This window comes from Geotrypetes seraphini, chromosome 10 (genome assembly GCF_902459505.1).
Source record: "Geotrypetes seraphini chromosome 10, aGeoSer1.1, whole genome shotgun sequence".
Lineage (NCBI taxonomy): Eukaryota > Metazoa > Chordata > Amphibia > Gymnophiona > Dermophiidae > Geotrypetes > Geotrypetes seraphini.
The window spans coordinates 7,010,819-7,024,908 of record NC_047093.1 but is presented as its reverse complement, the minus strand read 5'-3'; positions in this window follow the sequence as shown (position 1 = coordinate 7,024,908).

Sequence of the window (14,090 nt, the reverse complement as noted above, 5' to 3'; positions counted from 1 at the left end):
AGAGATATCGAGGGGCTATAAGTCCTCTGGGGTAGGGATTTGAAAAAGTGAATTAAAACTAATAATCCAGGTCCTATATTCAGCTCCTGAGCACAGCATGCTGGAGGTCCAAGCACTGAGATGGTACCACCAGGGTACTAACAGGAGTACAGCAGAGGGGCTAGGACTTGTACTCTATGTTTCTTAACCTTTTCAAGCCAAGTGCCCCCTAAGCCTAACAAATACCGAACAAGTACCCCACCCAAACTCCACCCCTGATTCCACCCCATAATAATACTAATTGTAATGCAATTTCTTCCATCCATTTTTCATATGTGCACAATATAATCTTAATATATAATAGTAACCACAAAATTAAAAAACCACAAAGCACACTACGCAGAGAAAATGTTAATTATCATTTATATTCAGGGGGTTTTCAAAGATGTCAAGGCAGATGACTTTAAAATATGCAATGTCACCTCAATAACAACTATCAAAAAATAGACAAATATAGTGCAAAATATAGACATAAATTCTCAAAATGGACACATTTTGATCACTAAATTGAAAATAAAATCATTTTTCCTACCTTTGTTGTCTGGTGATTTCATGAGTCTCTGGTTGCACTTCCTTCTGACTGTGCATCCAATATTTCTTCCCTTTATGTCTTTCTGCCTCCTGCACACATTCTCTCCTCCAGACCTCATTCCATTCCCCAACCAAGATCTCTGTCCTCCAGGAGTCCAACTTTTCTTCCTCTCTCATGTGCATTTTTCACCACTGTCCACCTGCCTCATGCCCATTTCTCCTTCTATCAATTCTCTCCAACACCATGCCACATCTCTCCCTCCATCACTACGTCCCAACATTTGTCCCCCTTGCATCCCCTTCAATCTATCCCTCTGTTCCCTCTCCACCACCATATCCAACATTTCTCTCTCTCTCTCTCACTCCTCTCTATACCCAATTTTCCTCTTCCTTTCCCCGTGTGCACCATCTCTTTCCCTCTCACTCACACACTCAGGCCCAACAATTGTCCTTTTCTAGTCCCTCCCTCCTATGTCCCAAGTTAGTGCCCCCTTCCTCCCTCCCTTGTGTAAAATGGCCGCATTTACTGTTTTTCCTATTAATGTAATTCCTATTTCCCTTCAGTCTGTGTCCTGAGTTCGTGCCCCCTCCCCCTCACTGCCTTCCAACCTTTGTCCCACCCCCTTCCTCCCTCCCATGAAGCCGACCTGCGCCAAAGCCTGCCTGCCTGCCTGCCCCCAAAGCCGACCTGCCACCGATTCCTCCTCCCCCCAGGGCTGCCACCGCCCTACCACCACTCACCAGCTCCATTTAATTATCCCCCACCACTGCAACTCCAGGAAGGGAAGGGCTAGGCGCATGCAATGGGTGCATGCCGCTGGCCCACAAGCCTTCCCCCAACGTCAATTCTGACTTCAGAGAGAAGGTCCAGGCCAGCCAAGCACTTCCCTGCTCGGAGTTGCGGTAGCAGCGGGGGATAATTAAATGGAGCTGGCAGGTGGTGGCAGTGGGCGGAAGCAGGGAGGAATCAAGTTAGCCTGCATACCCCCTAGGGTACGCGTACCACAGGTTGAGAAACACTGGTTTACACCATTAAAGCAATTTACATATTTTTAAACAGGTGCTTATTTTGGACCTGGGCCAATGAAGTGTTAAGTGACTTGCCCAGAGTCGCAAGCAGCTGCCATGGAAATTGAACTCACAACCTCAGGCTGCTGAGGCAGCTGCTCTAAACACCAGGCCACTGGATAATTATTACAAGAGGAGGGAGGTATTTCACAGATATTGTTAGTGTTAGATATTAACCTCCCGGTTATTTAGCCCATGCATATTCATGCCAGTTATTTGTAGGGTCTCCAGGACGTAGGTGAAGTTCTGTGGGTGTCTGAGCTTCACCATTGATGAAACTCCTTCACGGCATGCAACAAGTGGTAACTTGAGTTTAGCATCCTCAATATTTTGGAAAGTTGATTCATATTTCCCTGGACAAGTTTGAAATGCTATGATTTAACTATCCACTCCGAAAGGCTATTCAAAAGTTGTAGGCTAGGAGTCAGATCCACTTACAGTATTCATTATATAAGTATATTTTCTTGAAACAGAAAGTGAAGGATGTTGTTAGCTGGATTATTTACAGGGGACACACCTTGAAACTGTGTTTACACGAAACATGAGTCATGTCGGTGGTGGCTGAGTCCCAGATCCGATGGTGATTCATTGCCAGTTTTCTTTAAAGATAAGTTTTGTTTAATTTAACTTGTCAAGCCTGGAAGAAGCTCATATGAGCTATAGCAACAAAGGAAATGTGAAAATTAGTTCTCAAAAAGTGTTATAATATTAAGTGAGACCAGTGACAAGTGGATGTTTAATTCCCTACCGGTAATGAAGTTTTAAACCAGTTTTGGGTCTCTGAAGAGAAAAATTTAAAGATGAATTTCTTCTGTGGTTGTACACTTATATAATTAATAATGATTTAAACTATAACATTCAAAACAAATTTGTCTTCCAGCTCGACCCCAAGGCCTCATAGATTGGCTTTGAGCTGAAGGGGGGGAGGGGTGTCAGGAAAACTCTCTAGACCAGGGGTGTCAATGTCGGTCCTTGAGGGCCACAATCCAGTCGGGTTTTCAGCATTTCCCCAATGAATATGCATGACATCTATTATTGCAAATTAATTGGCCAACAAGCTGTTGACAACTGTCAACTAGCACCAATTAGGATTTGCACTATAACACTAAATCCCATAGTGCGCAACATGCAAGGGGGTGTGGCCACAAGAAGGGCATGGATGGGTCATGGGCATTCCAAAAAGTAGCACCATGCCCAACTTGAGTGGCAGCATTTCCATCAGGTTTTAGCAGGCATAAGCCTGGTGCCCAGAGACGGGCATGGAAACTGGCACTAAGACCCCGATTTTATAATTGGGTGCCAATATCAATGCTGATTCTATAAAACTTAAGTGCCAAGGTTTTCCATGCCTAAAGTCAGACGCCAAGATCATCTGATTCACAAAGAGGCATCTAACTTGAAAACAAGCCCACTTTTCATGCAGGTGCTTTGGGCTAGGCATCTGCTCTTTATAGAATTGAGGTTTTCAATTAGGTGTCTAACTTTCAATTAGAGTGCCAATATCAGCCTAGTTATCAATTACGTTTAACTTTATAGAATCATGACCTAAGTGTTGTTCTAAAGGGCACAGCCCTTGATAGGATTGCGCCGAGAGGTGAACTTTTCCAGCGCAAAGGAGGTGAACAGCAACGGCGACCGTGTGCGTTATTTCACAGCCCACCAATCTAACAGGTCATATGCACTAATATATTTATTTATTCAGATTTCTATACCGTTCGCACAGGGGAGCTCAGAACGGTTTGCATAGATTTATTCAGGTACTCAAGCATTTTTCCCTGTCTCACAATCTATCTAATGTACCTGGGGCAATGGGGGGATTAAGTGACATCGGGCCTTTTCTCCTCCGATATGGGACATATTGCACTGACCCCTCTACTGAAAAAGACCGACCTTGACCCCTCCATACCATCAAATTACCGTCCAATAGGAAACATTCCCCTCCTAACCAAGTTGTTAGAATCTATCATATCCACTCAACTCTCCTCCTACCTAGAAAGATTCTCTATTCTCCTACCCCACCAATTCGGCTTCAGACCCAACCTCAGCACCGAATCCCTATTGGCCTCACTAATCTCTAAGGTGCAACAACTCCATTCTCGCAACAAATTCGCTGTTCTTCTACAATTCGACCTCTCCGAAGCTTTTGACGTCGTCCATCATGATATCCTAATCTTCCAACTCTCCGAAATAGGCATAAGCTCCACAGTCCTAGATTGGTTCTCGAAATTCCTACGCTCCCGCTCCTACACCGTTAACATAAACGGTACCTCATCCCCCCCCTGGAAGCCGATTTGTGGAGTCCCGCAAGGCTCATCCCTCTCTCCTATCCTTTTCAACATCTACATGTCCTCTCTGAAACTCCTTTATCTATCCCCCCTTCAAACTCTCTACACCTATGCTGACGACATCCTCATCCTCCTCGAGACCGACTCGAACCTCACTAACCTCGCTGAGAACATATCCGCATGTATAATGAACCTCCAATCCTAGGCCCAATCTGTACAAATGAAACTGAATGAATCCAAAACAAAATTACTATGGCTCGGCCCAACATTAGATCATTTACCCACTATCTTCCGGCCCCACTCTTCAGCTTGAGTTTTCAAGCAAAGTCCTAGGCATCATCATAGACTCCTCTCTCTCCTTCAATGATCACCTCAACTCCTTGGTAAAAAAATGCTTCTTTAGCCTTCATATGCTGAGGAAAGTGAGATCCTGCTTTCATCATTCTCACTTCGCCGTCCTTGTTCAATCCACCATCCTCTCTAAACTGGATTACTGCAACTCCATCTATATAAGTCTAACTAAGAAAAACCTCCATAGACTTCAGCTAATTCAGAATGCCGCGACTAAGCTTATTTTCGCAAAAGGCAAGTTTGATCATGTCTCCCCACTCCTGTCCAAGCTTCACTGGCTTCCAGTACACTCCTGAGTCCTCTTTAAATGTGCCTGCTTAGCCTTCAAGATCCTACATGGCATCCTTCCTCCCGTCATCCCACTCTTTTGGAACTCCTCAAACCCCAACTCCACCAGACCCTCCCAAAAACTGAAACTATCATTCCCCTCTACAAAAGGAATATCCCGCGCAGGAAAACTTGGAACATCCCTCCCCTTTAGAATCACACAACTCTGGAACAACCTCACATCCCCACTCAGAAATTCAAGCTCCCTCCAATCCTTCCGCAAACACTTGAAAACTTGGCTTTTTTCAAAAATCTAATCACCTCCCACTCTCTGGTTCCCTTGTCCCTCTCTATCTTCTTAGTTCCTCTCCTATAACCCTTCATTGTAGTTCCTTTCTATCTTAACTCTGTAAACCGTGCCGAGCTCTACGCTGGTATACAATGGTGCGGTATACAAACCCAAGGTTTAGTTTAGTTGCCCAGGGTCACAAGGAGCAGTGTGGGTTTGAACCCACAACCTCAGGGTGCTGAGGCTGTAGCTTTAACCATTATGCCACACTCTCCTCTGATACAATATCAGAAGTGAGCCAAATATAGAACAATGAAGCCATTGTGACATCACTGATGAGGCTGGCTCATTGGTGGAATGAGGCATTATGACATCACAATCTCAACTCTGGTTATCAGAGGCTGAAACTCTTCATACTATTTATTTATTCATTTTCTATGCCATTCTCCCAGGGGAGCTCAGAATACAGTGGTGCCTCACACAACGGACGCCTCGCACAGCGCACACTGCGCACAACGAACTTTATGTCTTGATTCGTACAACGAACTTCGTTTCACACAACGAAGTCGCCCGAGCTGCATCCTTCCGCGCAGGCACTGCGCTTAACTGCCCTCTCTCCGCCTGGCTCCCTCTTGCCCCCCCGACTCCCCGACACGATCGGGGCAAAAAGGAGCCCAAGCCCTCTTGCCCCGCCGATTCCCCAACTCCCCGACAATATCGGGCCAGGAGGGAGCCCAAATCCTCCTGGCCACGGCGACCCCCTAACCCCACCCTGCACTACATTACGGGCAGGAGGGATCCCAGGCCCTCCTGCCCTCGACGCAAACCCCCCCCCCCCCCAACGACCGCCCCCCCCAAGAACCTCCGACCGCCCCCCCAGCCGACCCGCGACCCCCCTGGCCGACCCCCACGACACCCCCAACCCCCTTCCCCGTACCTTTCTGTAGTTGGCCGGACAGACAGGAGCCAAACCCGCCTGTCCGGCAGGCAGCCAACGACGGAATGAGGCCGGATTGGCCCATCCGTCCCAAAGCTCCGCCTACTGGTGGGGCCTAAGGCGCCTGGGCCAATCAGAATAGGCCCGAGAGCCTTAGGTCCCTCCTGGGGGCGGGGCCTGAGGCACATGGGCCCAACCCGACCATGTGCCTCAGGCCCTGCCCCCAGGAGGGACCTAAGGCTCCCGGGCCTATTCTGATTGGCCCAGGCGCCTTAGGCCCCACCAGTAGGCGGAGCTTTGGGACGGATGGGCCAATCCGGCCTCATTCCGTCGTTGGCTGCCTGCCGGACAGGCGGGTTTGGCTCCCGTCTGTCCGGCCAACTACAGAAAGGTACGGGGAAGGGGGTTGGGGGTGTCGTGGGGGTCGGCCAGGGGGGTCGCGGGTCAGCTGGGGGGGCGGTCGGAAGTTCTTGGGGGGGGCGGTCGTTGGGGGGAGGGGGGGTTTGCGTCGAGGGCAGGGGGGCCTGGGATCCCTCCTGCCCGTAATGTAGTGCAGGGTGGGGTTAGGGGGTCGCCGTGGCCAGGAGGGCTTGGGCTCCCTCCTGGCCCGATATTGTCGGGGAGTTGGGGAATCGGCGGGGCAAGAGGGCTTGGGCTCCCTTTTGCCCCGATCGTGTCGGGGAGTCGGGGGGGCAAGAGGGCTTGAGCTCCCTCTTGCCCCGATCGTGTCGGGGAGTCGGGGGGGCAAGAGGGCTTGAGCTCCCTCTTGCCCCGATCGTGTCGGGGGTGCCAGGGACCAAACGGAGTCACCCACCGTACCACCCGATTCGGGTAAGCGCAGGTATCGGTGGGTGGCTTATTTGCGGGGGGGTGCCTTATTTTACATTTTTTTCTAAAAAGGGGGGGCTGTCTTATTTGATGGCCCTGCCTTATCATCGGGGAAACACGGTAGAAAAAAAAAAAAATGAACAGTTAAGTCCCAGTTTTTGCCGCTGAGACTCTGCCCTCTCTCACTGTAAAATTAGACTCTACTTAGTCTGTCTTTAAATTTAAAAAATGTGTGTTGTTTTAAAAAACAATTATGTTTTTAGATGTATCTAAATAAAAATAATAACCAAAAATTTATCTTTTTTTTATGTCATCTTAGCATATTTTATGCTACAGAACGAATTATTTTTTTTAACATGTATTGTTATGGGAAAACGCGTTTCACATAACGAACTTTTCGCATAACAAACTTGCTCCTGGAACGAATTAAGTTCGTTGTGTGAGGCACCACTGTAGTTTACATGAATATATTCAGGTACTCAAGCATTTTTCCCTGTCTGTCCCAGTAGGCTCACAATCTATCTAATGTACCTGGGGCAAAAGGGGGTGACTTGCCCAGGGTCACAAGGAGCAGCGTGGGTTTGAACCCACAATCTCAGAGTGCTGAGGATGAAGATTTAACTGCTGCACCAGTCTAGAAATCAAAATGTAGTAAAAGTGAGCCAAGTATAGGACAAACAAGCCATTGTGACATCACTACTAAGGTTGGTTCTTAGGCATTGGTGGAATGAAGCATTATGACATCACAATATCAGCTCTGGTTACTGGAGACAGAAATTTTTCATGCTATTTATTTATTCAGTTTTCTATACCATTCGACCAGGGGAGCTTAGAACAATTTACATGAATTTATTCAGGTACTCAAGAATTTCCCTGTCTGTCCTGGGGGGCTCACAATCTATCTAATGTAGCTGGGGCAATGGAGGGATTAAGTGACTTGCCCAAGGTCACAAGGAGCAGCATGGGTTTGAACCCACAACCTCAGGGGGCTGAGGCTGTAGCTTTAACCACTGCACCACACTCATGATTCTGCAGCCTGCTAGGGAGTCAATATGATCAAAGGCTGACACCAATTAAAAGATGGGAGGCACTGAGCTGCTTTCTAGTCAACACTGCAGAAGATATAGCTAATGTTGCACATACACCACTTTTAATCAAAAATTCTGCTTCAGGCCACCTAGAAGGTGCATCTGGAGACCCAGTAGGCAAATGCCCTGATGCTTTACTGATGGTAAAGAACAGACACCTAATCTTTCAAGCTTTACGAGCCCAGGGGATAAAGGAACGCTGTTCTTGTGCCTGTCAGACTGCATTTTACCCCCTCCCTCTGGTGTGCAAAACACCATTAGTTGAGGACTGCAGAGGGCGACAACATTCACGAAATGCTGCAGTAAAGTAAGAGGAGGTGTCACTGCCCTGTTACAGTCATACCCACAATCAGTGTCTTCAGTGCAAGCTACATCTGCTAAAATTAGCTCCAAAATTATATGCTGTCAATTACTGGCAGCAGAATCTCTGCAGACCTCTCTTCTTCACGTTGCTGGGGACCCAGAGGAAACAACCCAGCTCAGCATAAACCAAGGGCCTCCAGACGATGCGTTCAGAAAGAGCTCCAAGCATGGTCGAGTGGGAAGTTGGTGCAAGTGGACTTTACAGCCCTACCCAGAAGCCTAGGAGCAATACCAGATCTCCCTGGTGTTCACTTTAGAGAATCCAATGAACCAGGTCTCTTTTTTTTTTTTTAATCTGCTCCCTATTTCTTGTCTCCTGCTCCAAAGCATTCTGGGATCTGCAGTCCTATGTTTTCTGTCAAAACAAATATAGTAACATAGTACAGCATGACAGATAAAGACCCGTGCAGTCTGTCCAACAAGATAAATTCATAAAAATATTTGTCCATGCTATTTTTGGGGCTCCAGGGATAGAGTTGCCATCAAGAGTAACTCCAACCCATCCTGATCTGTCTTGCCATATATGGGACACTTTTTGTTTCAATGATATGAAATGAAAAGTATCCACAAAAGTGTGGAATAACTTGTAAGTTTCTTGGCTCCGCCTCATTCTCTTCTTGGTTGGGCTGAGAACTTTTCAGCGGCCCCTCGTAGTGTGATGTCATAATGCCTCATTCCACCAATGCCTAAGAGCCAACCTCATCGGTAACATAGTAGATGACGGCAGATAAAGACCCAAATGGTCCATCTAGTCTGCCCAACCTGATTCAATCTAAAAATTTGTTGGGTTTAATTTTTCTTCTTAGCTATTTCTGGGCAAGAATCTAAAGCCCTGCCCGGTACTTTTCTTGGGTTCCAACTACTGAAGTATCCGTCAAAGCTCACTCCAGTCCATCTACATCCTCCCAGCCCACCCCAGCCCATCCTACCCCAAACAGCCATATACAGACACAAACCGTGCAAGTCTGCCCAGTACTGGCCTTAGTTCTTCAATATTTACTATTATTTTCTGATTCTAGATCCTCTGTGTTCATCCCACACTTTTTTGAACTCGGTCACCATTTTCCTCTCCACCAGCTCTCGGGAGCGCATTCCAGGCATCCATCACCCTCTCTGTAACGAATTTCCTTACATTGCTCTTGAGTCTCCCACCCCTCAACCTCAAATTATGTCCTCTGGTTTTTACCATTTTCCTTTCTCTAGAAAAGATTTTGTTCTACGTTAATACCTTTCAAGTATTTGAACGTGTGAATCATATCTCCCCTGTCCCTCCTTTCCTCTAAGATATACATATTCAGGGCTCCAAGTGTCTCTCATACGTCTTTTGTCGCAAACCTCCCATAATTTTCATCGCCCTCCTCTGGACCGCTTCAAGTCTTCTTACATCCTTCACCAGATACGGTCTCCAAAACTGAACACAATACTCCAAGTGGGGCCTCACCAACAACTTGTACAGGGGCATCAACACCTTCATTCTAGTACTGGTTATGCCTCTCTTTATACAGCCCAGCATCTTTCTGGCAGCAGCCACCGCCTTGTCACACTGTTTTTTCACCTTTAGATCTTCGGACACTATCACCCCAAGCTCCCTCTCCCCATCCGTGCACATCAGCCTCTCCCCTCCCAGCATATACAGCTCCTTCAGACTATTAATCCCCACATGCATTACTCTGCTTTTCTTTGCACTGAATTTTAGTTGCCAGATTTTAGACCATTCTTGTAACTTTTGTAGATCCTTTTTCATGTTTTCTACTCTCTCCTCGGTTTCTACTCTATTACAAATCTTGATATCATCCACAAAAAGGCAAACTTTTCCTTCTAACCCTTCAGCAATGTCACTCACAAACATATTGAACAGGATCGGCCCCAGCACCGAACCCTGAGGGACTCTACTCGCATTTCCTTCCTCTAAGTGACTTCCATTAACCACCACCCTCTGGCGTGTCCGTCAACCAGTTTCTAATCCAGTTCTCCACTTTGGGTCTTAATTTCAGCCATTGCAGTTTGTTCAAGAGCTTCCTATGAAGAACCGTATCAAAGGTTTTGCTGAAATCTAAGTAAATAACATCTAGCATATGTCCTCAATCCAGCTCTCCAGTCATCCAATCAAAAAATTCAATCAGGTGCGTTTGGCACGATTTACCTTTTGTAAAGTCATGTTGCCTCGGATCCTGTAACCCAGTGGTTCCCAACCCTGTCCTGGAGGCCCACCAGGGCAGTCGGGTTTTCAGGATAGCCCTAATGAATATGCATGGAGCAGATTTGCATGCCTGGCTCCTCTATTATATGCAGATCTCTCTCATGCATATTCATTAGGGCTATCCAGAAAACCCAACTAGCCTGGTAGTCCTCCAGGAGAGGGTTGGGAACCACTGCTGTAACCCATTAGATTCAAGGAAGTACACTATCCTTTCTTTAAGCAACACTTACATTATTTTTCCAACAACTGAAGTGAGGCTCACCGGCCTGTAGTTTCCCGCTTCATCCCTGTGACCACTTTTGTGAATAGGGACCACATCCGCTCTCCTCCAAACCCCAGGAACTACTCCTGTCTCCAGAGATTTGTTGAACAAGTCTTTAATAGGACTCGCCAGAATCTCTCTGAGCTCCCTTAGTATCCTGGGATGGATCGTGTCCGGTCACATCGCTTTGTCCACCTTAAATTTTTCAAGTTGCTCATAAACTCTCTCCTCCATGAACAGTGCAGAATCTACTCCATTCTCTCATGGCACTTTGCCAGACAATCTCGGTCCTTCTCCAGGATTTTCTTCCGTGAACACAGAACAGAAGTATTTGTTTAGCACGTTTGCTTTTTCCTCATCACTCTCCACATATCTGTTCCCAGCATCTTTTAGTTTAGCAATTCCATTTTTCATCTTCCTCTTTTCACTAATATATCTGAAAAACTTTTTGTCTCCCTTTTTTACATTTTTAGCCATTTGTTCTTCCGCCTGTGCTTTCGCCAGACGTATCTCTCTCTTGGCTTCTTTCAGTTTCACCCTGTAATCTTTTCTGCACTCCTCTTCTTGGGGTTTTTTTATATTTCACGAACACCAACTCTTTCGCCTTTATTTTCTCCGCCACTAGTTTGGAGAACCATATCGGCCTCCTTTCTCTCGTATTTATTGATTTTCTTCACATAACGGTCCTTAGCCATTTTTATCACTCCTTTCAGCTTAGACCACTGTCTTTCCACTTCTCTTATGTCCTCCAATCCTAACAGCTCTTTCTTCAGGTACTCTCCCATTTCATTAAAGTCCGTACGTTTGAAATCTAGGACTTTAAGTCTCATGTGGCCGCTCTCTACTTTAGCTGTTATATCAAACCAAACCGTTTGATGATCGCTACTTCCCAGGTGAGCACCCATTTGAACATTAGAGATACTCTCCATTTGTGAGGACCAGATCCAATATCGCTTTTTCCCTCGTGGGTTCCATTGTTTGCCCTGGATCTGTAGCATGAAATGTTGCTACTCTTTGGAGATTCCACATGGAATGTTGCTACTATTTGGGTTTTTGCCAGGTACTAGTGACCTGGATTGGCCACTGTGAGGACAGGCTACTGGGCTAAATGGACCACTGGTCTGAACCAGTAAGCCTAGTTATATTCTTATGTAACATATTTCATTGGCATGGCTATTTCTTAGTGGTTAGTTTTTAACAGGTATTGGTGGATTGGATTTATTGCAGTTGATATAGCACTTGACCATAGGTATTAAGTGGTTTACAATACTAAATTAAAGGCATTGAGCTACTCTTTGTCCTGAGTGTCCCAAACAGGCTAACAACCTAATTAAGCATCACTAACATTAAGGAGATAAGAAAGTACCCCATGGAAAGTAAAGAAGGAAAACAACCCTCAAGCTCTGAGAAAATGAGTATTATAGTTACATTATAAGGAAAGATGGAATAGTTAAAACTAAATCTAAATTTATAAATATCAATAGCAGGAAAACAAAGAATTCCAGCCCAATAGACAGAACAAATGTCTCAATTTATCATCCAAGAAAGGCTAGCGCCACGTACAGTATTTAGATAGAGATATTAATTAATGGGTACAGACCATGTTCTATCATCATATAATCAAGTACAAAGTACTGGTAATATTGTTCTTCCATCTCTGGGGTATCGGCTTAGCTTCCTTAGTAAACATCTTTACATCATGTAGGCATTGCTATGCAGTTCTATAAGTATATTAACATGATTGTATGTAACTGGGTCAATTTGTTTACATTTTTTAGAGATTGATATTTATTTTGTATTGTTCTGGATTATTTTAGATGTACTGTATCATATGATTTACACTGGCTTTTAACTAAACTGCATCAATACTTCTTACCATAGGCTGATGAAATAAATGTTCCGGCACTCATTTAAATTGTCAGAACATTTATCTGACAAGCTCACAATAAAAAGCTTTTCTGTGGTTTAGTAAAAGGAGCCCTTGCTTATAATATATAACTTATTTAAAGTAAAAACATAAAATGCAAAACAATAATACAAGAGTTGTCCATTAGATTCTTTTAGATCATTTTGTTTTTATGTCTTTAGGCTCCTGCTTCCCAAGCCTAGGGAGCAAAATGTAATTCATGCCGAGTCATCTAGTTGAACACCAAAAGAGTCTTCTGAAATCATCCAGCTCAATGTCCCCCCACTGTGCTATTGCTCCATTCTAAGATGGTAAGCCACATCAACTTTTCACACACATAAAAAAAAGAGTAAAAAGGTACATCTTAAAATTGAGGAAGGGAAAAGAGGTATCTAAGTGTTCTCCTTTCACTAAAAGTGGCAGAATTGCATGGTTTCCTTTCCTTTTTCTTCAGATGCACTGATAACCAGATGGATTTAATTGCTTCCTCCTTTTCCCTTCTAAAAGTCTATCAATCCAACCCCCCCCACCCCCACTAGGTTCTTAACTAGCCATTCCCACATGCTCAAGGGATGCAGAGACGGGGCTCGCAGCCAAGGTCAGTTATTAAAACTCCCTAACCAGAGTGAAGACAGGTAGTACAGGCAGAACTCTAATTTTAGAGATATGGGTCCAGTTAACAGTTTATAATTACTAACATGCATAGATTACATTATATTACATTGGTGTCTTCTATCCTGCCAATACCTTTCAATTCTAGGCGGTTTACAAGAATTGGCCTGGGCATTCCCAAGAAGATTACAAGATTCGTAGATATAGTATGCGTCGGGATCTAGACATAGCTGGCAATAAACACTAGTTGACATGTGGTTTTGGAAGGGGCTAGCGACTACGTTTCTATGGCTAGAACCAAAGCAGTTTGCATATTATATACAGGGCCTTATTTTGTACCTGGGGCAATGGAGGGGTAAATGACTTACCCAAATTGAATTCATTGTACTAAGGCTTAAGCTACTCCTTTACATCCCTGATATATATAGTAAGAGCAAATCCCAGAAATGCCATCTCTTCCAAACAGTAGAAAAATAAGGCTGCCTAATATTCCCCAAAATAAAGCAACATAACCACTCTAAAAACTAACTATACTTAAAGTTCACTGTCTGACAACATTTGAGAGAGAGAAAATTATTTGGCTTGCAAACCTGGAGGCAGCAGGGGTGGCACAGCCATTTCTCTCCTGCCACTTCAGCAGGGGGGGGGGGGGGGTTTATGCACACAGACACCGCAATAGCATTTGCATTTACAAGGAAGAAATTTGATGCAGAAGTACAGAACACCCTTTTTGTGCTATGCAGAAGCACAGAACACCCTTTTTGTGCTATAAATAAGTCATTTGCTTTTCAGCACTTTCTTTTGTTCAAACAGACTACGGTAGGCACTTTGGAGAAATAGCAGCAGAAGAAAAGCTTTCTGCTCACAAATTAAATATTACTTTGGATAAGGGACCCATATAGAAAAATGCATTTTCTGCTGTGGCGATAGTACAGCGAAGCAGTTTATGGGGCTCATTTTCAAAAAGATGGGATGTCCAAAAGACGTCTTATTAGTCAAAGCATCCAAGTGGGCATTCCCAACACACCCCTTTTGGACGCACTAGAGACAAAACAACCAGAAAG